This window comes from Ursus americanus, chromosome 9 (genome assembly GCF_024610735.1).
Source record: "Ursus americanus isolate L20-20 chromosome 9, mUrsAme1.1.p, whole genome shotgun sequence".
Classification (NCBI taxonomy): Eukaryota; Metazoa; Chordata; class Mammalia; order Carnivora; family Ursidae; genus Ursus; species Ursus americanus.
This window is the reverse complement of record NC_142135.1, coordinates 2,004,790-2,015,000: the sequence shown is the minus strand read 5'-3', so window position 1 is coordinate 2,015,000 and position 10,211 is coordinate 2,004,790. Positions and strand designations below refer to the sequence as shown.

Genomic DNA, 10,211 nt, shown 5'->3' with positions numbered 1-10,211 from the left:
CTGCCTGCCCTTTGGCCAGGGCTCAGGACTACTGGGCAGCTTCCCTGCTGGTACAGCTCTCCAAAACTCAATCTGGGACTCGAGGTTATTGGGCTGGGAAGAAGCTGGGCTAGAAGGGGCCCCTGGAGGCTGCCCCCTGAGTGAGATTCCAGAGGCACTTGGGGACAGGGTCTGGGCCTCTCTGTAGATCCACCCTGGACAAGGGTCTGTCTGGGTGACTGTGAGGTGTGGCCACGCCCCTCTCTCCCTTCATGGGGGGGTGGCTGGACAGCTCAGAGGCTGGAGGTCAGGCCCTGGGCATGCTGCTCTTCCTCTGCCCCCGTGCCCAGCTCCCTATATCCTTTTCAGCCTTCATCTGCTTGTGGCAGAGCCAGCCACCTCCCGGAGAAGCCCTCCTGCCCACTTGGCTGGCCCCACGTCCAGAAAATGAACCAATTCCTCCTCTGTGCTCCTCACACCGCCTCGGTAGGCAGGCAAGTCCTCAGGCGCGCGCGCTCACCACCACCCCCAGGGCATGCCGGGCCCGGGCCCCCAGGCTTCGAGCAGGTGCTCCTTGAGCGTTTCCTGTACCTGGGACAAGTCTCTACCTCTTGGGGCTCAGGTTCCTCACCTGTGCAACAGGGTGACATGCGTCCTACCTCGTGGGGCTGCTATAAGGACCACACACTGAGGATCCCCCCACCCTAGGGGGCAGGCCTTTCTAGCTCTAAGATTCTATTGGTCTCTCAAAGCAATTTCATTGCCCTCCCTTGGGAGGCTTTTCCAAATCAATCTAAGTCACGCTGATTTATCCTCTACCCTTGTCTGGCTCACAGTGTCGGCATTGAATTAGCCACTCTCTCTGGCAGTTTCTTCCGGACCTCAAGGGCACCCCCTGACCCTGGCCCATAAAACAGGAACACAGTGGCCCGGGTGGCCAGCTGCCCCAAGCCGCCCCTCCACAGCCCATTTGCCAGAGCCCTGCTGGCCCTCCCAGAGCCCAAGGTGAGCCTATTTGCTGGAAGAGCCCAGCAGGACCACGGGCAGGGGCAGCTCCCGGGGCTCCGCAGCCACTCGCAAGGACCAGCCCTGTTCTCCATCTGAGCAGGGCTTCTTCATGAATCAAGAAAGGGTAATGTGGCCTCTGCCTGGGGGGGGCCAGAGGGCCACACAGCTATCGATGCCTTTCCTCCATCAGCCTTGGGGACAGCCCCCTGCAGGAGCTCGCTTGAGCCCAGGGCAGCCCAGAGCGGCCCGGAGCCTGGCCCCAGAGCCCACACACACCTGTGTGCCTGCAGGCTCCCCAGGTCCCGCCCGGAGGACGCTCCCCCTGCCAGCCGGGAGACCAGCCATGTCAGCGCAGGTCCCCGACATCCTGGACACGATACAGCGGCTCAGACGAGCAAGGCCACCCCCAAAGTCAGGATGAACTCAGGCCTGAAGCTGCTCCAAGTAGCCAAGGACACTGGGGGCTAGGTTGGTGGGGGGCTGAGTGGGGTGCAGGGGCTTGTCAGGGGCACATCTGACGAGGGGCTCCAGGGACGGGAGAGGGACAGTGTCCAACTGCTTCCCGCTGATGCAGGAAGGAAAGCTCCCCCATCCGTGGCCGGGCTCCCCCTGCCCTGCTCGTGCCAGGCAGCGCCCGCCCTCAGGTGGGAGGAGGTCGGCGGCTCTGGCCCGCAGGGGCTGTGGAGGGTATTTATTAAACACTGTGCAGACTGATTTAAATCTCCACCCAGGGTTATTTTTCTGCCCGGCACTCATCCGGAGCAGGGCTGGTGGGGCCAGTAACGCTGCGCGGAGCCACTGCGGACGGGAAAGGGCAAGGCTCCGGGGCCCTGGGCCTGAGGCCCAAGTGCACGCAGGGTCACCCCTCCCCGCCCCCACGCCCCACCAGCTGTCCCCCACGGTGCCCAGAACACAATTCGCATTTACATTTCTCAGCAGATGGAGGAGAGAATCTATAACAATCTGATCACGAAAATGAGATTGCCCCGTGTTCTCTGCACCCAGGGATATCTCACATACTCGGGCCGCCACGAAATCCAATTGCTGCTTATTTAACCTGCTCAGCCTCCAAATTAAAAGGCAGCCTCCCCTCCCTGCCCCCAACACACACACACCCCTTCCCCACAGCAGGCTTCAACAGGCCCTCTGGCTGCTGGGGTTAAATCACCCTGTCCCGAGAACGCCAGGAAGAGCAACCACAGCCTCCCCTGGGCCGCCGGGGGCTGAGTCACAACGGGCGGCGGCAGAGGCCTGGCCTCCAGGAACAGGGAGAGCGGCTCCAGGACAGCGAGGCGCCCCCAGGCTTCGGAAGGCCTGGAAGGCCGGCTGACTCTCCCTCCTCCCTCCGCCAGGGCCCAGAGATGACTCCCTCCCCGGGCCTGGACAGCTTGAACCTGGACCCTGATGGCTGGCAGACACCCAGCAAAAGTATCTGAGATTCTGACCAGATCCAAACCCCAATTTCACAGAGAAGAAAATGGAAAAGGTCAAGTCATGGTCATGGGAAAACTAGCCCAGAACCTTAGCACCTGGGAAGCTCAACTGACTTCTGAAGGATGGATGAGAGAAGGAGGGAGAGGGAGGAGGGGAGGGGGACAGAGGAGAGAGGAAGGGGGGCAGGAGGAAGGAAGGGAAGAGGGGAGAGGAGGGGCAGGGAGACAGGACTGGAGGAGAAAGAAACAGAAGAGGAGGGAGGAGGAAGAAAGGAGGGAAGGGAAGGGAGAGAGGGGAGGGAGGGAGGAGGAAAAAATTAAGTGGCCCCTGAGCAAGCAGGAGCCAGCTGGGCTGGGCTGCGTCAGGCCCTCAGCCCTCAGCCCTCCCTGGACCGGGCCCCTGTCCTCCCTGGAGGCGCATCAGCCAGGGGCCGGGCCGGGTGGCCAGGGCGGTTCTTAGCTAGGCCTGCCCTTTACTGGGTGCGGATTAGCTCAGCAGCCCGAGCTCCTCAGGCCGCCCTCTGACCTCAGCCAGGCCCCAACCAAGACCTTAGTTGTGCATCTCCTAATGTCACCTGCCCAAAGGACCAGCCCCAGCCTTGCCTCCAGGGGCACCTGCCGAGTCCCATCCTCCCCAGCTCCTGGACAGAAGCGCAGGAGGGCTTTTACTGAGCACCTGCTGCGCGCTGAGCTCTGTCCCGAGCCCGCCGCGTGGAGCTCACGCCCTACTTGCGAGAGACAGCACCCCACAAGACAAGTCCCAACAGGGGTGTCAGCCGCAGGGGGCACGAATCAGGGGGATCCTCTCTGTCGCAGGCAGCAGCGGACAGAGCCGGGCGGGAGGGGAAGGAAGGAGGCCGCACTGCACCACGCTGGTCAGCCGGGTGGGCGCTGGGCTGGTGGGGAGAGGGCCGGGCAGGGGACCGGCGGGCGAGTCGGCGTTCCACAGCACAGTTGCTCTCATCGGCCGGGTCCTGGCAGCAAACAGCGCGGGGCGTGCACATGCACGCGTCCTCCCGCACCTCCAGCTCCGAAGGGCAGGGCCCGTGGCGCTGTGTGGCTAACGCTTCACCCGGGATTACCGCCTCTGCGGTCCTGGGACAGGCGCCCGTCATGCGCCTCTGCCCCGTGGCTGTCTCTGAGGATCAGGAATTTGGGAACTCCCCTCTTTTTCTGCTCTCTAGAAGAGTCTGTGGAGGCCAGACCTCTTCCTTGACGGTTGGAGGTGGGGGACGCTTAAGAGGCCGCGTGGGCTGCGTGCGCCCAGCGACCCGCTCTCTGCCCTCGCGTGCTTCCCCAGGAACCTGCCCGTTTGTTTTCTACGTTTCCAACTATGTCGGCACCAAATCGTTCACAGAACTCTCTTGGAATTCTGCCCCTCCCCGCCTGGACCCTTCTCATTAGTGTCTTGTCTGCTTTCCTGGTCTTTCCGAAGAACCAGCATCTGGCCTCGAGGAGACTCTGTTGTAACTCCCTCGATGTGCCCTTGTCCCCAGTGTCCTCCCGCCCAGCTCCCGGGGTTTGTGCGTCCTCCTTCCGCCGGCACTCCCCTCTGCCTCGTTTGTGGCAGAAGCATCTCGGGCCACGGAAGGTCCCCACAGACCTCCACACGCCGTGTCCTGTTATTACTCACGCGTGTCTTTTTCACACATCCAGTAATCTGCACACCCGTTAATTTCTTCTTTGACCGCGGAGTTACTTAGAGGGACCACTGAGTGTTAGACGCAAGTAATGAATCACGGAACTTGGGATGTACTGTATGGTGACTAACATAACAATAAAAAATTTTTATTAAAAAAAAGTCTTTTTACCAAACACACAAAACACTTAGCTCTCTTTTACTACTTACACCAACAACTGCACTTCTCTGACCGCACCTTCTAGAAAGCGCTGTGGGTTGCGCGTTGACGACTCTCTGGTTCGTTAACACTTGACGTCAAACGGTGTGCATGTCCCGGGCACCCTCGAGGAGAGGGAGTGCTCCCTGCTGGTCCCGGTTCTGTGAGTCGGGGAAGCCCCGGCCATCTCTTCACTGACCCCGTCCCCGAGCCCCGGCACAGCACAGCCTCCCCCACGATGCTGGGCTCCCGCTGAGGAGGGAGCGTCGAGCTTTACCTCATCTTGGGCTTTCTTATCAGGCGTATCCAGGTGTAGGACCCTCATTTTCCTGAGGACTGGAACGTGCCACAGAATAATTCTCTTCATCACATCTCATTTTCTTGCTTTACTCGTGTTTGCGCGTGTGTCCTAACGTCCGTCCTGCCCGACGCCAGCCCCGCCAGCAGCAGACTTTGTGCGGGCGCGTCCGCATCTTGTCCTGGTCCCCGTCCTCCTGCAGTCGGCGATCCTTGCGTCAGACCTGCTCTGAACCCACGGTGTGTCTTCTGGGCGCAATTTCCTGTTTTACATTTGCTTTTTCTTCCACGTTAGTTTTGTTTCTTCTTTTTTCCCTTTTCTGTTTAATAAGAATTTGTGTTTGCTTAATTGTGTTCTCATTTGTTTTTACTGGTTTGGAAGTCCGATCGCCTAACACTGCTGGTTCAGAGCTGACCCCTGCCTCACATCTCACCGCACTTTTCACGGATCCCGTGATCTCGCCACGCACCAGGGCCCCGCGGCCCCTCCGCGGCCACGCCCTGGCCACCACGGCTCCCGTCCCGCCACCATTGCCACAGTGCCACTGCTCTGACCACGTTCTATTCGGGGACTCACACAGTGGGTGACCTCGAGCCTGGCCGGTCTGCTGAGGGCCCACGCACCGTCGCGCATCGCGTGGATAAGCTGCGCTTTCCCGGCTTACCGCGAAGGACATCCAGGTGTTTCCAATCTGGGACTCTTCCACAGATGCAGCGGACGTCCGTGTACAGGTTTTTGTGTGAACATGACTTTTTAATTCTCTGGGATAGGCACCCAGGGGTGCAGTTGTTGGACAGTATATTTAAGAAACTCCCGAATCGGCTTTCAGAGTGGCCGTCCGTCCCGCGGGCAGCGCCAGACAGCCCGGGCTCCCCGTGTCCATGCGTCTCCCCCTCTGCCTCGGGGCAGGAGCACAGCAGGGCCTCATTACAGTTTTACTTTGCATTTCTCTGGCAGCTGGAGGTGCTGAACATCTTTCCAGGTGCTCACGGGGCCACTGTAAATCTTTGGTAAATGCTCAAATCTTTTGCCCATTTTCTCACTGAATTGTTTTCTTACTGTTCAATTTAGAGAACTCTTTACATATACAGGATACAAGTCCTCTGCTTCTCTCCGTGAATAACTTGTCTTCCCAACGTCTTCGCAGAGTCTTTTGCAGAGCGTTAAGTTTTTAATTTTAATGAAGGAGCCCTTGAGTTTTTACACGTAGAATTATCAACAGAAGCTAAAATTAATCCATTTTCACTTCCCTACAAACAATCTGAGATGAGACTACTTCAGCGACTCTCCCCAACTCATAGACTATCCTCGTGCGGTGGTCTGTGCTTCCCCAAACTTTCACCCCACAAACTAGACACTGTGGTCGTAGTCATTACTTCATTACGAAATTACATAGGCATTTGTTCGGTCTGCCTACATATGTACCAAGTTCTTGCCGCCACGCATCCTGTGTTACAGATCTTCCAGCATCAGCGCCTCCGTCGGCCATCGGTCCTTCAGACGCTCCGCTAGGGAGCGCTCTTGCTGGCGAGCGGCCAGATTCTCACTGGCCCGGAAGCGCCTGCATTGGTCTTTGTCCTTGACGGGCCATTTTGTTGGAAACGGGACTCTACGCTCATGGTTATTTTCGGAACACTTCGCAGACACGGCCTCACCGCGCTCCGGTTTCCCTTGTTGTTGCTGTGATGTGGGCGGCAAGTTCCCTTGTCGTGCTCGTCCTTTCCACGTGGACAGGACCCCCTCCCGTGGCGCTCTGTGGCTTCTCCCCACATGGCCGGGAGGGCAGCTGTCGCGTTTCTGCGGCGCGGTGTCCCTGCACCCCTCGCACCTGCCTGGCCCGTGCCAGACTCCCGCCTTCTGGGTCCCGGTGACCGCGCTCGGCCTCTTCCTCTGACCCGGGCTCCGCCGGCTCAGCCCTCTGTAACACGGCAGCCGCTCCGGGTGTCCCTCCCCCTCCCACCAGATGCCCAGGTGCGTGGCAGTCCACAAAGCTCTTCATTTCTAAAAGATAGGGTCATGTTTTTCAGACACACTTGGTCACTTCTGATAATCTCTTCTTATTGTTCACTTTTGTGATTTCATCTTATTTTAAAGGATTTCTTGGGAACTGTTACAAGTCTGACTAATTCCAGTAGCGGCATTCCTCCGGGGCCTGGGGTCACCAGCTCGGGGCCTCAGCGAACACAGGTCGGGCACCCGAGGCAGCAGAAACGGTTTCCTCCCGGCTCTGGCGGGGGCAAGTCACCGAGTCCGGGATGCAGGTGCAGGCAGGGCTGGTGCCCAACACCCCTCTGCTGGCATGGAGACGGTGTCCCTCTCCATGTCCTCACATGGTCATCCGGTGCGTGTCTGTGTCCTGCTCTCCTCTTCTTGTAAGGACACCGGTCAGCGTGGATCAGGGCCCCCCGTGACCCCCTTTACCCTAATCACCTCCGCAAAGACCCATCTCCAAGCACGGTCACCCTCTGAGGCCCGGGGCTGAGGACTCAGCGTGTGGATTTGGGGACACGTTTGGACCCATAACGGGGCCCATTTTGTTATCTCTCCAACTGCTCCTGCTTTCCCGTTTTTCCACTCCGCAGCCCCGTCACACACGGAGTGGTCTCCAAATGTGAGGTCACGTGGGCCCCTCATTCCGTGGGCCGCCCCAAGGCCCGCCTGGCCCCTTCCCTCTGTGAAGGGCCTTTGCCGGTCTGGGATCTCAGGCCAGCCCTGAACTTTCTTCCCACTCCAGCGCTTTCCATCAGGGCAGCAGGGCAGGCGACAGCGGGTCGGGAACAAGACCAGTTCCTTTGCTGCGTTTCTGCAAGGCAGCAAAGCACATAAGCGGCGGGTTTCCACGTTAAACTGCTCTACAGCAGGGGAGCAGTCCTCCAAGAGCCGATCTGCCCAGCTGCCCGCACGTCCCGCGGCGGCTCAGGACTGAGATGCTCGAGGCTTCCTCACCTGGGAAGGCAGCGCCACGAGGGGACTGGGGGAGAACCTGCAGTCCTGACAGGGGCTCCAGGCCTGCCCCAGACGTCACCCCTGCACCATGCAATGCACCCCAGACGCTCAGGTTTGCCATCTGTACGAGGGGAGTACTGAGGTGACCTGTAGCATCTTCCAGCCCCGATGAAAACCATCCCTGCCCCTCCAGCCTCCGGAACACACCACCGAAGGCCCTGCAGTCAAGCCACAGGCTGTCTCCCGTCACGGACACTGACACCTTCTAGATGTCCCACATCGGGACCGCGTCTTCTCTGCCCCACCAGGCCCTTCTGGAACCCTCCCTGGCGTCTGTCCCCGCAGCCTTCATGTGCTCTCCTCCTCCGCGGGACTGCTCCTGCCTTCTCTCGCCCCCGTCCCCATCCTCCCACACTGGGTCCCCAGAGCCCTGCCCCCGTCTACACCCCTTCCCCCCTCGGGCCCCACAGCCCCAGTGACCCCTGTGCTGGGACAGCCCGCTCACCCCATTGCTCCGGAGCATCCGCTGCCGGGCCCACGGGCACCTGGTACGGGACCCCGACCCTGGCTTCACCCCTCACCTGCTCACGGCCGTTCAGAGTCTGTGCTGCTGGGGAGAGTGTCCAAGCGGGACAGGCTCTGAGGCTGGTGGCTGGCGCTGACCCCGCCGCAGTCCCGTCTGGGAGGGGTGGCCGTCCTCGCGCTGCCTGCTTCACACGCTCCCCAAGACTTTCCTTCGGGACCCTCTGACTCTGACTGGCTCCTGTTTAACCCAAGACCACAGACCCCTTCCTCGAGGCTCTTGAGGCTCCCCTGGTGCACCCCCGAGAGGAGCTGTCAGACCCTAGAACCACCTGGGCTCCCCCGTGCACGAGCACCCCCCACCCTCCAGGCCAGCCAGGGGCTCCGTTCTCCCTGCGGCGTTGCCTGGCCTCCTCGTGCACCCCGACCCGTGGTCTGCTGACAGGCACCTGCTGCCCCGTCGTGCTCCTCCTCAGGCTGGGCCGCAGCACAGGGCTCCAGCCACGGAGGCCAAAGGGCACCGGGGCCTCGGAGGCAGACGGACCCGGAGACACCACTTCTCAGGCCCCGACTCGTAAGCCCACAGCAAGGGTAGAGGCTGCTTTTCCCCAAGCTCAGCCCTGATTCTCCGCCAGCCCCTCCCCTCCCACCTGCTCTCTGGGCTTCACCGACACCTGCCACGTCGTCTTAGGGCCTCTGCCCACACCCTTCACTAGCAAGGCCACCCCCCCCCTTCAGGGGCACTGGGTCCTACCACTGGCTCCCACGCTGGGGCTGCTGGCTGCCCATTTTAACTGCCAGCCAACGGGATGAGAGCCAAGCAAGGCATCCTGAAAGGAGTGGACGTGCCTTCTTAATCCCTCCTCTCCCTCCCACCACTGGAGCATGGGCGCAGTGGCGGGAGTCCTGCAGCCATTCTGGACCACGAGCACGTGGCGGAGCAGGGACCGCAGGTCACGCTAGATCACCAAGCTCGGAGAGCTTCGAAGTCATCAAGCCTGTTTTCTCCAAAACACGCCATCTGGGTTTTCTGTCAGATACGGCCAAATCTAGTTTCAGCTTACACACCGAAAACATCCACCCCGCCTGCATTCACTCGCTTAGTGTTGTTCCTACAGCCGACCGTGAGCTCTGGGAGGAGAGGCTCCTGGTCTGCCTCGGTCACTCATGCACCTTCCGCTCCTAGTACAGAGCCAGGGCCACAGGACGCTCAGGACACGTATGATGAAAATGACGGGTCAGGGCTCCAGGTGACCAGGGCCAGGGCCCAGAGTATAACTAGGATGAAGGTCAGAGTGTGACCGGGGTCAAGGCTCAGAGTGTGACTAGGGTCAGGGTCCACAGTGTGACCAGTGTCAGGGCTCAGCGAGTCACTGCGTCCGGGCTCAGTCTGAGACTGGAGAAGGCGTCCGCCTGCATCACAAGGAAGCAGTGTTCATAGCCAGCAGGGACGTGAACGCCAAAGAGGGGCATCCTTAGTGACCAGGAACAGCCCATCCCCTCCACCCCCCACGAAGATTAACAAGGCTTAAGAGCTGGCATGGAGACGGACCTGAGGTTTTAGAATAGAAGGCGGGCTTCCCAGGGCAGGGCCGTCTGAGTCAGGCTGCCATGGACAGCAAGCGGCACCATGTGCCCGCACAGAGGGAAAGGAGGCTGGGAGGGCAGTCGGGCCAGGTCGCAGGGAGCAGCTGGATGACCGGCTGAAGAGTTCAGGCTCTCTTCCGCAGACAGAGTTACTGACATGCTGCTGGTCCATGGTAAACATGGAAAACCAGAAGAGGGTCCACCCAATGTGCCTGCAACACTAGTCTTGACCCTCGTCAGCGCTGGGCTTCCCTGGGGCCTGGAACCAGCACACCGTCCAGCCCCCGCCAATACTTCAGGCTCCTGCTTCTGGAGAAGGTTTTTATCCACAGCGGTCAGAAGGAGGTCAAGGGAAGACGGGCAGAGGGCACGAGGCCCAGGACCGGCGAGTCCCTGGGGTTAGGGGAGCCTGCCCTCTCCTGCTGGCCCCAACAGCCTCCCGAGCTGCATGGCTGCAGCTGTGTGAGCGCACCGGGGGAGGACAAGCTCTCTGAGGGACCCCACGAGGGGCACGGGAGTGCACAGATGGAGCAGGTGCTCATGGCTCCCTGCGGGGACCGGGCACCGAGGCAGCCCGTCTGGGAGAACGGGACCGGGCTC

At 60.5% G+C, this 10,211-nt stretch overlaps 1 protein-coding gene across 2 annotated transcripts in view; it reads right to left on the bottom strand.

Moving 5' to 3' along the window:
• Nucleotides 1-10,211, bottom strand: part of TSNARE1 (t-SNARE domain containing 1) — a 153,817-nt gene that overhangs the window by 40,267 nt on the left and 103,339 nt on the right. The gene's annotated exons all lie outside the window — the stretch shown is intronic.